Source organism: Dermacentor silvarum, chromosome 1 (assembly GCF_013339745.2).
Source record: "Dermacentor silvarum isolate Dsil-2018 chromosome 1, BIME_Dsil_1.4, whole genome shotgun sequence".
NCBI lineage: Eukaryota > Metazoa > Arthropoda > Arachnida > Ixodida > Ixodidae > Dermacentor > Dermacentor silvarum.
In genome coordinates, this window is record NC_051154.1 from 280,589,805 (window position 1) to 280,603,705 (window position 13,901).

Consider the following 13,901-nt stretch of genomic DNA (forward strand, 5'->3'; position numbering starts at 1 on the left):
CCCTGTTGGCCATACACTCTAAAATTACTTACACATTTAAAAGTGAATACGGGTGTAAATCGGTCTATAAGGGTGTAAATTAGTTTACAGTGTATTTTCCTCAGACCTATTACTCAGCTCAACACAACAGACACATCGCCTGGGGAGGAGGGGTTCCTGCGCCATTATAGAAGAATGCCACGGTGTGGCGTTCTTCGATACTAGCGCCACACCTAGTGTAGTTATTTTTTGACAATACAATTTATATATATATATATATATATATATATATATTATGCGGTGTGTCTTGTAGATGGTATCTAGGCAAGGGGGACACACTTTGCCAGTATTAAAGCGTGAAAATGCTAATTAACACAAATGCGTCACTGAACTTTTTATTAGAACCTCGAGGGAAGTTGTGTATATGGCAAGCTTCGAGGCAGCTTGAAAGTCGCACTTAATTCGCGATATTCATCATGGAATTTCAACATCCATTTTGAGAAAATATCGAAACCGAGCGCGCCGGGAGTGCAAAAGAAAGGCAGCCCGGCGCTGTTACGTCAGACGGAATCATCCTGTGAGGAAGTATATGATTAAATTTTATGGTTTGTCGCAGCAATTGCTGATACGGTACGTTCCGCCTTGCAAGCACCTGTGATGAGGTGTCGTGTCAGTTATTTGCCGCGACATGTCATCATTTAAACTCTGTCACGCGCTTCGTCACGTGTCGTTTCCGTTTCACGTAATAGCGCGGGGCTGCCTACCTTGCAGGCTTGGCGCACTCGGTTTCGATACTGCCTGAATGGAGCGTTCATATTCGGTGATGAATATGTCGAGCTAGGTGCGTTTTTGAAGATATAAAAAAATAGATGCACATTAAAATATGACTGCCTCCAAACTGGCTGCATAAACAACTGCCATCAAGGTTATAAGAAAAATGTTAGGCAATTTTTCTTAAATTTAATCTTGAAACATCCGTTATTAGTCTTCATACAATATTATTTTTCTCAAACTTACGTCCGCTTCGCCTTACAACACCTCTGGAAAAAGGTTACGTTCACTGCGCTCAGAGCTGTTTTATGAGAAATCTGTATACTTCAAAAAATTCGTTTGCGACAGCATTACACGCTTTATTCCGGTCAAGAAAACGCTGCACTTTGGCCTTTATCCATTTCGCATGCAGGTTGAGGCCAAAGACCTGCTGAAGCACGTGACCGTACCGGGTTACGTTCGCGTGATGGTCTCTTTTTCCGCGGCTGCTCACGAGTTCGACGTGGTGACTCCTAGTTCGACGACAGCATATGGTGCAGAATGCACCAGACAGGACTTCGTCCCTTACGAAGTGGTAAGAAAGTCGCTCGCAATTATATCCCGATATTATGCCCGGAGCCTACCGCGAAGTTTGTGGGAAGTATTAAGTGAGGCTAAACGGAAAGGGGAAAAAATACAGCAAACACCGCTAAAGCGGCAAACAGCATAACAATATGCTTTCTTCTTTTTTTTAAGCGTGCTCGTCACTGGTCGTCGGCACGACCAATTAACGCCACCTAATATGCGCCCACTGTTACCGTGTCGAAAACACAGAGCAAGTTAAAATTATATTGAACAAGCCCCCCCCCCCCCCCCCTAATCACAAAAAATGTTCTTACGCCATAATTGTTCATAAGATCCGATGTCAGTCACTGAACATATTGTTAGCCAATGTGGCCGGCCAATGACAAGCAGCACTTACGAAAGAAAAACTTTGTGAATTCGGCCCACTTTTTCAAGGCTGGTTAAACATAGAGGTGATCACGGAGCTTAAAATCAACGGCGCCGACAACAAACGGCACTCCCGCCAAATCTACACCCGAAACACGTTCCATGCTTGCAGTTAGAGCGAGTATTTCCCGGTTGCTTTTATAAGCGGTGACCGAAAGATACAGCGTGCAGGCCGAGTTGTTCGGTCATTACCAAAATATTGGATTAAAAATGGCCGCAATATAGATAAAAGCTGGTATACTAATTACTTTATGTTAATATGATACGTTAATCGCTCGTAAACACTGGTAAATAAATGCTAGTTCAACATAATGACTGCAAGCTGCCAGGTTTGGACATGAGACGAACGGCACAGATCAAAACGTGCATATTGCGTGTTTAAAGATGGTTAATATTGGGCTGCTTTCTCGCAAACCAAAATAAACGATAAAAACTTTTTGCAATGGTAAACGTCAAAAAAATTGGGACGATGCTCAGGACAAAAACCGCCACGTTCATTGTGGCTGTGCCCGCGAAAGCTAAACGAGAATAGCATTTAAAAAATAAATACATCATTAGCAAAAGCTGAGACTGTGCAGGAAAAAAAATGAGACAGAGCAAAAGCCTAAGTTATCGAAGTTACAAAGGACGCTTAAAATTGAGGCACATGACGTGATTTTATTGCTTCTACTTGTTTACACTGGGAGCCTTCTGATGTCAGTTTACTTTAGTGTCCGGGCGTCATCTGCAGTAAAACAGTATTCGATTCAAAGTTTTTTTTTCTCTCCCTGAAGCGGAGGCGTTTCTAACAGAACTATCGAAGCAAGCTACCGATTATTTCTTTAGTAATTTAGCATCAGATAAATGTGCTAAACAGTTGCATAAAAATTTATATCCTTCGCGATTCTTTTTTCACCTCTTGCTTTGCATTGTGCCATCCTTTGCCCGCGTCTTCTTATCACCACCCCCTAGACTTGCACCACCGGGCTTGAAAATCGTAAGCACGAAGACACGCCAAACGTGGAAACAGCCATCAGAACAGCATCGGCGAAACGCGTCGTGTGGGAGCTTGCCACTGGAATTCTGGATAAGGTACGGGAACCGTGCGAAGGAGCACTGTCACCTACCGTGTCGTGGCATGAGAAAAGAGAAAGAAAAGAAATACTGATGACAATTCGCTTCAATACGCTTGCGACATGCCATTGCAGTTTTATGCGGTGTAACGTTTTTTTCTTACCAACCACTCAGAAAAACGACGTATGGCGAGTTCGATGGTCATTTTCTTGAAAAGCTATAGGTTAGAATGAGAATATTTATTAAAAAATTAAATTATGTGGTTTTACGTGCCAAAACCACGATCTGATCATGAGGCACGCCGTAGTGGACGACTCTGGAATAATTTAGACCACTTGGGCTTTTTTAACGTGCACCTAATTCTAAGTACACGGGTGTTTTCGCATTTCGTCCCCATCGATATGCGGCCGCCGTGGCAGGGATTTGATTCCGCGACCTCATGCTCAGCAGCCCAACACCATAGCCACTGAGCAACCACGGCGGATAATATATTTATTTGGACTGGTTTGGTTCATGTGTTCCACTAATAACAATGCTGTGGACAATGAAGAGTTCGATATCGACAAATAACTGCAATATTTCCATTCAAGGGCAAAATATACTGGGGGTTTCTCAAAACTTGAACCAAGCTTTAAATAGTGATACATCCTAAGTGATTACGAACAACGGGATATTACTCGTAATCATCCTGCGAGACACTGAGTATTTTTTGTAGTGCGATTAGTTAGCTAATAACATAAGAAACTGCGTAAATTTTTAAATTATCATTTTAGAGCATGCGTGTGATTGTAAATAAAATAAAACACAATGAAGTTCTTTCCATAATATTATTTATTAAGACATGGTTCTTTTTTCCGGTGCTCTGGAATACATCCGCGAAATACAAAACAAGAAATTTACAGTCACTTTAACATACGCCAAAGAGGGTGAAGGCCAAAGCGTGCGCGCTCAAGAGACATTAATCAAATTACTTGACATTCTCATTCGAATGCGTTGTTAATTCGTATTTCTTGTTTTTTTCTGACCAAAGGTCACGGGTTCGAGTGCCTTAATTAACTCTACATTATTTACTGTGTGTTAATTAACTTCACCTCAGCGCCAAAGGTGGTGGGTTCGACTCCCACCGAAGGTCGTGGGTTCGAGTGCCTGAATTAAGTGCAACGTAATTAACACGGTGACGACGGTGACCCGCGCACCATCAATTTTAGACAGTTTTTCACGTACGTAGAAGCGCTACGTACGTGATCATCTTGCGGGATCTAACTGCGCATGCGCAGAACGTACGGAGCCCCGTCGCGTCTCACGTACGCACGCTAAATCTGCGCCTTTGCGTTGCGCGCCCCACGTACGTACGTGACCGGCTCTGCGAGCGGCTCGCGCGACATCTCGAAACAGCCGAGAGCAGTTTCAGGATCGCAACCGGCCGTGCCGACGGTGCATGTGGTTAGACACCGTACTGTTGTGCTGCGGGTTTGCGCTTTTCGAAGTCTACAAGAGCACAGATAAATAATGTTGACCACAAAGAAAGCTGGGAGGCATTTTGCAGCTTAGGACCACGCTTTAAAAGAACTTTACACCCTTCGGGTCGTATCTTGTCCCCAAACAATAATCAACATCTATCTTTTCCGCATTGCCTTTCCTTAACGCTGCGAGCCCCGTACTTCCTAGTTACGAAAGGCTTGCGCGTTATCAGCGTGACACAGCATTCTCTACAGGAAAGTAGCGAGCGCAGAGTTTTCAAGAAAGGAAACGCAAACAAGGCAGATGACAATTGTCGTTTGGGGACAAGATACGACCCAAAGGGTGTAAACATTTTTTAGAGCGCAGGCAGAGAACGGCAGCACTTGCAAAGTAGCACGGACGTTTGCGAAGTGCGAGAATAACGCATTGGCTCCGATTTCGGCTCGTCTTGAACGAACTTGGCTGAAATAGCGTTCATGTCTTCCAGCAGAGCGCGCAAGTAGACATGCGGAAACTACGATGTATACGTTGTCAAGGCCTCTTACAACAGAGTGTTGCGCACGCGAAATTATAAGCGTCCCAAGCATGCAGCGCGTAACGTACCTAGAACTCACGTTTGCGTGCGCAGAGCGCATACGTACGTGAAATTAAATATCTCTATTGTCGCGTGAGCGTTGCTTGCTTACTCATAGAAGACTCGAAAGGGGAACAGCGCGAAAAAACAGGACAAGAAGACAAGAAGGGAGACACACACTAGCGCTGACTGACGACTGAATTCTTTATTCAGAAAGGAACACATATACCAAAGAAGAAAAAGAAAGAAAAGAAGGGTATATCACTGCGCATGGGCAAGAAATAGACACTGATTAGATTTGGATTTCCCGCGAATTGTGACGGTTCCGGAGATATGTTAGTTCTGCCTCAGACAAGGCCACAGACGGAGTGCTGACGCAAGACGCACCATTCCCTGCAATGGCAGCAGCCTCAAAGATTTCTCGGGCACACGCGTCATGGTAGCGTCTGCGGATCATGCACTGCGAAAAGTCAAGTCCCGGATTACGGCACAGATCACAAACACTGTAGTGTTTCTTGTCTGTAGTGTTCCCTTCTTGTCTTCTTGTCCTGCTTTTTCGCGCTGTTCCCCTTTCGAGTATGTACCGACTAGCCCAAGCCTCTACGGTCATAGAAGACAATGACGACGGTGACCCGCACACCATCACAATTGCTGCATGAGCGTTTGCACATAGGTAAGACACATGCTGGGTCGGTGTAGTAATTTAATTAGTACACCGAGTCATCATCGTGTACGACGACACGGTTTTCGCTCAAGGACACTGAAGGTAGACTGAACGATGAGACATATAAGGCTTTCGCCTTAAATAAGACATAACTGCGTGCTTGTGCGTCTCGTTTGCAGCGCTCTCTACCGTGTTTTGGTAGAACGAAATTTGCAGTTCCATCGTGAAATAATCCGACAAGTGTGTTTCGATTCGCTTTTAGTGCGAGCCTATCATTTACCATTTTGAACAATGCTGGATGCCAAGGCCTATTACTTTTCACAAATGAATATGTGGCCTTTATTCTTTCGAAACATGATTGATAGTGCTGCAAACCAGACACCCGACCGAGCGGCGATGTCTCTCTTTTATATATATATATATATATATATATATATATATATATATATATATATATATATGTATATATATATATATATATATATATATATATCGCGGGCTTTCTTCTATGACGCGGAAAAAAGAACCACCGTAAAGTATCAGGTCATGAAAACATACTCATTGAGTGCTATTAATCCCGCTCTGCAACTGTTTACAATATCACTGACGCCCTAAGGAACATATTAACTTATTTGCACAATTTCACATTGCTTATTAGCCAACTAAAGGCCCTGCAAAAAATACTCCGTGAAACACCAGGATGGCTGCAAGCGCCGTTGCTGTATTCAAGATGTGCCTTAATATTGTTACGGGGAGATTTACAGAAAAGGGGGTTTATTTACACTATGTACAAGGAGACTAAATGATGGCCAGCAACAACAAAGATGGCGAACCAGTTTCACCTCTTCCTCGTCTCGTCGGCTCTATGCTTCAGCATCTTCTTTGTCCGCCGGACAACTGGCTTATAACACTACCCTCCGGCGGCGAAAGCACCGACTCGGTGCAGGTGAACGAAGGGTACATGAAAAAAAATAAAACTACCACACAAGGTATTAAGGGGTGTCCGGGGCCCGATAGGGCTTGAGACGAACAACGTGCACAATGTCCTTGCGGAGAGGAGCAGAGGATGACGAAGGCAGCAGTGGAGTGATTTCATAAGTGACATCAGTCACTTGGCGGCACACGCGATATGAACCGGTGTACTGGAAGAGCAGTTTTTCGGATAAGCCAACGCGTCGTGCTGGGGACCGCAGGAGAACGAGCGATCCAGGGAAAAAGTGGATGGTCCTGTGGTGGCTGTTATAGCGAGACTGCTGGTGGATTTGGGACTCAGAAAATCGAGTGCGAGCAACTTGACGTGCATGGTCGGCACGTGCAATAGTCTCTTGAGCATATTCAGTGGGTGGGCACCCAGAAGAAGGCACCAGGGTGTCCATGGGCAATGTAGGGTTTCGACCGTATACGAGGAAAAACAGCGAATAACCCGTGGTCTCATGCCTGGAAGTGTTGTACGCGAGTGTCACAAAGGGTATTGCAACGTCCCAGTCGTGGTGGTCGGCAGACACGTATATGGCCAACATGTCGGTAAGGGTGGGGTTCAGGCGTTCTATCAAGCCATTCGTCTGTGGATGTTAGGCTGTAGTCAGTTTATGTTGCGTTGCGCAGGATCTTAGAATGTCATCGATCACCCTGGACAGGAACTGTCTGCTGCGGTCAGTGAGCAGTTGCCGAGGAGCTCGGTGGTGGAGTATGACGTTATGCAGCAAGAAGTCTGCAACGTCGGTGGCACAGCTAGCGGGAAGTGCACGCGTAATGGCAAACCGCGTCGCATAATCTGTGGCAACGGCGACCCACTTGTTCCCAGATGCGGATAGGGGAAACGGACCAAGTAAATCGAGGCCGACGCGGTGAAAAGGATCGTAAGGAATGTCGAGAGGCTGAAGATGGCCTGCAGGCGGCAGAGTCAACTTTTTTCGGCGCTGACAAAGGTCGCATGAGCCCACGTTACGGCACACTGAGCGGGACATCCCAGGCCAATAGAAACGGCGGCGTGCGCGGTCGTATGTGCGTGACACGCCAGGATGTCCCGCCATTGGTGCGTCGTGAAGCTGCGCCAGGACAGTGGAACGGAGGTGAGCCGGGATGACTAACAACAGGTCAAGACCGTCAGGTCAAGACCGTCAAGAACGTGTCGTTTTGGAGTACATAGAGGCGGAGGGAAGGATCAGGAGCGTGGGAGTGCAATTTTTTGATGATCTTACGTAGGGACGCCTCAAGGAGTTGTTCGGCAGCGATGTTGAAGAGTTGAGAGATGGAAAGAACACACGGGCTGGAGTCGCTCAGGGCAGCGTCCGGTGTATCTACTGCGTATCTGCACACTAAACATTTTTACACCCTTAAGGGTGTTAAAATGGGTGTTTTCCGCATGTACACCTCATGTACACCCTTCTAGCACCCATTTTGTTAAAAACACCCTATCATAAGGGTGTATACCACACATAAGGTGCGAAGTTGCTCAACGAAGGGTGTTAAATCGACCTCTGAAGGGTGTTAGATCAACGTATGAAGGGTGTTGAACACAAGGATGCATGCATAAATCTGGCCATAAGAACGCGTATACGTCCGCGCAATGAGCCATGTCTCAATCTATAGCACTTTTTTCTAAGATACTGATGTCACTGGTATGACGGGCACTCCAAAACGTATATTACCTTGAAAAGTACACACATTCACTTGCAATTTCATGAAAAATCATTAAATTTAGGGCTCACTGTGACACTACAGTGCAATTAGACACTTTTAATACAAACTGCGCTAGTTGAATGAAAACGCGCAAGCAACTTGCAAAATTTTGCAGGAATTTAGCGGTGCCCTTAACAGCCCAACAAAAAGGGGCGAACCCCGGTGAGATGTCTTTTTAAACTATTCGAGGTAGTAATTAGACACGCAGGCATAAAAATTAGGCTAATTCACTTCTCTACCAACGAAGTCAGACGATCCTGCTTAATTATTGAAGCCCATCATCGATATAGTTCATAAACGGTTCTTTGAATGCCAAGAACTGATGCCGCTTATTGCTTCAGTGTAATGAATTCCGGACTATGGAAATATGGGAAACCGAAACATGTACTGCGGAAGAGCACAACTGTCACTCCTTTGGCAGACGCCCACGAGTGATTTGAATGCTTGCGTCTCACACGTGGCACGACCAATAATGTAGCGCTCTTATCGAGCCACGATCTCGCTGAAACTGTATGCTGTGACCTGGCATGGTCTCCTTGATCGGACGCAGCCGTTATTTTGATCGTACCTGTAGAAGCGCGCTGATAGGCTCGCTGACGGTCACGATTTGTGCGCTGCACTCACAGTCATGCAGCCCAGACATCGTCAAAAAAATTTAAAATAAATAAACGTAACGCTCGACGCGAAACGTATTCGCAACTCCCAGCTCACCGGTACAGCTAGAGACCACAACGAAGTGGCAGCAAGCAGGCGGCCACGCCAACAAGCAAACCTGTGAGAATAAACGGGCAGCGGCAGATAATTTTTACAGTTTGACTGAGTTCGGCGCAGCGCGATTTACGCGGCTGCGCCCTCCCGAATGAAAAGCGACCGGAACTGACGCTACGACGCTGTACCGTTGCCTACACAACCCGGCGCGCGGCAGGGCGGGAAGGCGGAAGCAGCTTCGTCACCTCATTGGCTCTTGCTTCAAAAGATTGTTTCTTTTTGTCTTTGTCCGCGTCTCGCGCTCTGGGAAATAATTTTAAACGTGTGATTGGTTTTATGTGCGGTTTAATCAGAGACGTAGTCCGTGCGGTGTGTAATAATCGTGCCCCACCTCAACTAAAAGCCTTGGCACGCGCTGATGGATCCACGGAGGCGGATACAAGCAGTTGCAACGTGCCCGGTGTCGGCGGTCGGTATACTACTGTCAGTATGGAAAGTTTCAGGCAAGTGTCTGTTCATTTGGTGTTTCTTTATTTGATTAAGCGTTATTGTTGGCTGTAGAAGTATCTCATTGTGATCCCATAGCATAATTCACTAATGTAAGCGCAAAAGCAGTTGCATGCAGTACTATGGCAAGATGGCTATACCTCGAGTGCCCCCGTGTAACAAACGTTTCTGTGGCCACGTCGGGCGTGGTGCGCCTGCATAATCCCGCTTTGTTTCTGAGCGCTTGAACTATCGGAAATGTGGTGTTCTTGCGAGTTCAGCGCGGCTTATAACACGGTCGTTCGTTTTGTATCGCGTAGAAAAAGTAGTGACGGGACTGGCTTCGCCTTTCGAAAGTACCGGCGCAATATTGGCTCTCCTTGGCACACTCGCGTATTGCTGCTCCTGCTGCTTGCCGGACGCCTTCCTTCAGCGTGTTTTGGGCTATCTTTCTCTCTCCGTTTGTGTGTGTGTGAGCGCGCGCGTACGTGTTTTGTAAGCGCTTTACGTGTGCGTGCGTGCGTCCGTGCGTTTTTTCTGAGCGCTTTGTATGTGCGTGCGTGCATGTTTTTGAGTGTTTTGTATGTGTGCGTGGTCGCGCGCGCTCGCGTTGCTGTATTGTGAGCGTATTGCGTGAGCGCGCGTGCTTGTATGCGGGTCTCTATGTGCTTGGGCGTGCGTGCGTTCGTGCGTGTTTTGTGAGCGCTTTGTATGTGCGCTAGAGCACTGCACGGGCTCAGGCTTACCCGAAAGCCCGGGCCCGGCCCGGCCCGTGGGCCGGGCCGGGCCGGGTAGAGCAGTTTTTCCACGGGCTCCGGCCGGGCTCGGGCACGGCGTGTGCTTTTTGACCCGGGCCCGGGCCGGGCTCGGGTTTTTTGACGCGGGCCCGGGCCGGCTCGGGCTTTCTGCGAGTTATTCTCGGGCGTCTCAACTCTGAAAAACGTGTTTTTCGGTCTCGGGCCGGGTTCGGGTCGGTTTCTAGCCAGGCTCGGGCCGGGCCGGGCTCGGACTTATGGTAAAGGGGTGGTGGGCCGGGCCGGGCGGATAACGCAGATTATTTCCGGGCCCGGGCCGGGCCCGGGTCTCGCCATAAAAGTTTTGATCGGGCTCGGGCGGGCCGCCCAATGTAAAAAACGGGCCCGGGCCGGGACCGGGCCGCAAAAATCGGCCCGTGCAGCGCTCTAATGTGCGCGCGTGCCTGCTGTGTGAGTGCTTTGCATGTGTGCGTGCGCGCGCGTGCGTTGCTGCTTTGGGAGCGTTTTGCGTGTGCGCGCGTGCTTGTATGCGGGTCTGTATGTGCTTGCGCGTGCGTGCGTTCGTGCGTGTTTTGTGAGTGCTATGTATGTATGTGCATGCGCGCGTGCGTGCTTTGTGAGTACTTTGCCGTGCGCGCGTGCTTGTATGCGGGTCTCTGTGCGCGCGCGTGCGTACGTCCGTGCGTGTTTTGTGAACGCTTTGTCTGTGTGCGTGCGTGCGTGCGTACGTGTTTTGTGAGCTTTTTGCGTGTGCGCGCGTGCTTGTGTGTGGGTGTGTATTGCATAAGGTCGGTAGTTTTACACGTAATAAACCTCTTCAAAATTAGTGCAGCGGCTGTCCCCGCCCTGGAAATAGAGTTTCGTGTCGAGCCACCCTGGAAGCCACCCTGGGATATATTATAGGACGCGCCGGAGGACCAGTGGAAGGTGTAAGTTTCCTCCTTTTCCCCTCCTCTACCCTGATGAATCAACTTCCTTGACTGTTATTTTGAAATAAACGTTTCATCAACAGCATAAATACATGAATCAGAAACCCGGAAAGTGTGTTTCACGAGTGCACTAATTTCGGTCGTGAAACGTGTACCTTGGGTTAGCCCACATTTCCTTGAAGTAGGCAACTGCTTATGGAGGCGGCGGCGGGCGAAATGCTGCCGCCGCATTTCGCCCACACAAAAAACGTTTTGCCAACAAATGCAAAAACGCCCGTGTCCCGTGCATTGGGGGCACGTTGAAAAGCCCTGGGGGTCAGAATCAATCCACTCACCCGCTATCGCGTGCCCCTTAATAAAATTGTTGTTTTGACACGTAACACTCCCGAATTCAAAGAGAAAACTGCTTAAATTGTGAATAGGTGGTTATTTGCGATGTTCCGCGTATGTAGCAATTGGTTTCAGCAGCTTTTAATTATTTGAAGATATGAAGTGCTAAGCTTTAGGTCGCTCTGGGTGGTTCGCATGCCCTATTGTCCCCTATAGTAGCCCAATTATAATTCGTAAAAATGGAATTTATAAGGCATGCCCTCGCACTCGAGAATCTGTTTGATTGATCTGGAGGTTTAGATTGAGAAAGTTGCAGTGAGTCCGATAAAATTTTTTATGCTTTATCAGTAAAAGTGTCAAAATGTAAAAAAACGTATGTGTGTAAATTGTTGAAAGCGAGTCATGTGGTGCAGGTGTGCGTGTGTGTGTAAGACTTCGCGCCTCGAAAGGGCAGGACTTGAGTAAAGTGACTTGTTGAACAACACTTTGCAATGTGGTGAACATGGTTTAAATAATGGATTTGAGACCTGCAAGGAGTTGCTACATTCTAACGCATTCCTCTTGCATTTACCACGGAGTTGCCACTGAATTGTATGACTCTCTGGTGCTGTTTGGCCAGAATTGGCAAGGAAAAACAATAATTAATCAAATTTGCTTCATTCACTCTATTTATAGCCAGCATAGTAGCACATGTCACTAGTGTGATCGAGTATAGATTTGCAATGTGGCACTAAGATTAGTCATTACATTCAACTTAGCCACTTTCATAGCTGGTAATAAACTGAGAGAGCACTAAATGAAATATAAACAATGGAAATAACGCTGGCACAGCACTGGCAACAGTGTATGAGCAGGCAAGCGTATATGTGTGTGGAAATTTCAATGCAATAAACTTTCACTGCAACATCTGTGGTATGAGGTTTTTTTTTTTTCTCAGTAAGCTGTACCGAGTCTATACTTTGATTTTTTTCTTGCCAACCAAAATCAGCTTTATTGCCAGTGATCTTGTCTCTGGTTCTGGTAGCATTTGTTTATGCGGAACTTAATATATCATTTCTTGCAGGTCATCCAGATGACAGCCTCACAATTCCCAGCCTTTGTGCTCTCCATCAGAAACCCATCAGGGGCAAGCCACTTATGTTTGCCTTCAGACAACATTGTAAGTAGATATAGGCGTGTAGCCTAATATTCTAAACCAAGTTTCCATTTAATACTGTGAGGCTCCTTTGGTAGCCTTAGGTTGATATTTTGTGCAGTTGTGTGTGCAGTTTTTAGATATTGCCGATGGTACAGTGCACATTGCCGATATGACGACTCCGAAGTATATACTTGCAATTTCATCATTGCCTTTTATAACGAAGTTTTTCTTTTGTGCAAAGATATTCAGAGATCGGGGCATTTCAGCATGATATTCCGTATTGTGCATTCAGTGCTCATTTCAAGTTACCCTGCTCCTACCAATGTATTTGCGGGAAAGGAATATTTGTTTACCCTCTCCAACGCGCTTCTTATTTGCTCATTGCATCAAACTCCTCTATCTTTAATTCTCAAATAATTATCACGTCAAAATTTCGGCTGTTCTTATTGTTTTGAAAACAGTATCAAAATCAATGTGCTTGATTGCTATCTAGACTGAAAGGGAATTCAAGAAATTTTAAGAAACCGTGGCTTCTTATGGTAGTTGAAAACCTCTTTTCAGCAAACCATGTGCCTATTTCGTTTACTGAGCTGCTCATGAAATTCGCGAAAATGTTTGATTTAACACAGCCGTTACAGGAGAAGAGAAAAAAAGATTAACAGGAGCACTTTTCACGTGGATGCAATGCTTTTGTATATTCTCCAGGTGGCAAAATGTACATTTAGGACAGAGAGTGACCTGGAATCAGAGAGGGTGGGGAGGGGAGCCAATTTGCACCCATTGTGACTCATGCATGTCGTGGCAACACAGGATGAGAAATAGTTGTGGCACTGCGGTCTAGCAAATAGGTCAGCCCTTAAATAAACTCACCCACAGTGAGGGGGAAACATAGGATATGTTATCCAATAAAGATGGTGCTTTTAGGAGACAGCAGGAAATTTTTGGCTCTAGTTGAGCAGCTACAATATGAAGGACCACACAAATTGTAGGAAACCAACATAAACTGAGTAGAAGGACGTACGTCACTGTTCAGAGCACGAAGTGGGAATTCGGACCATCAGGAAGGATTGTAAGTATAAATAAGGGAATAGTACTTGTCACTGTATTGCCGAGCTAACACATTGGAACAAGGGCAAAAAACAGTTGACAGGACGTTCTATATTTTCCAGGGAAATGTGCTGAAACACTGATTCTTACTCAGTCAGTAAAGAAATATACAATAAAAAAATAATTAAGTATACAGAAAAGGTCTTATATGCTGCAGTGGAGAGTTGGACATTGTTGGGCTAGATGCAAGTACTGCTTTGCTACTGTAATGCAGGGCAGGTGAGAATGCAATTGGGGTTTTTTTTTCATTTTCGTCTGTTGTGCACTCTCTCTG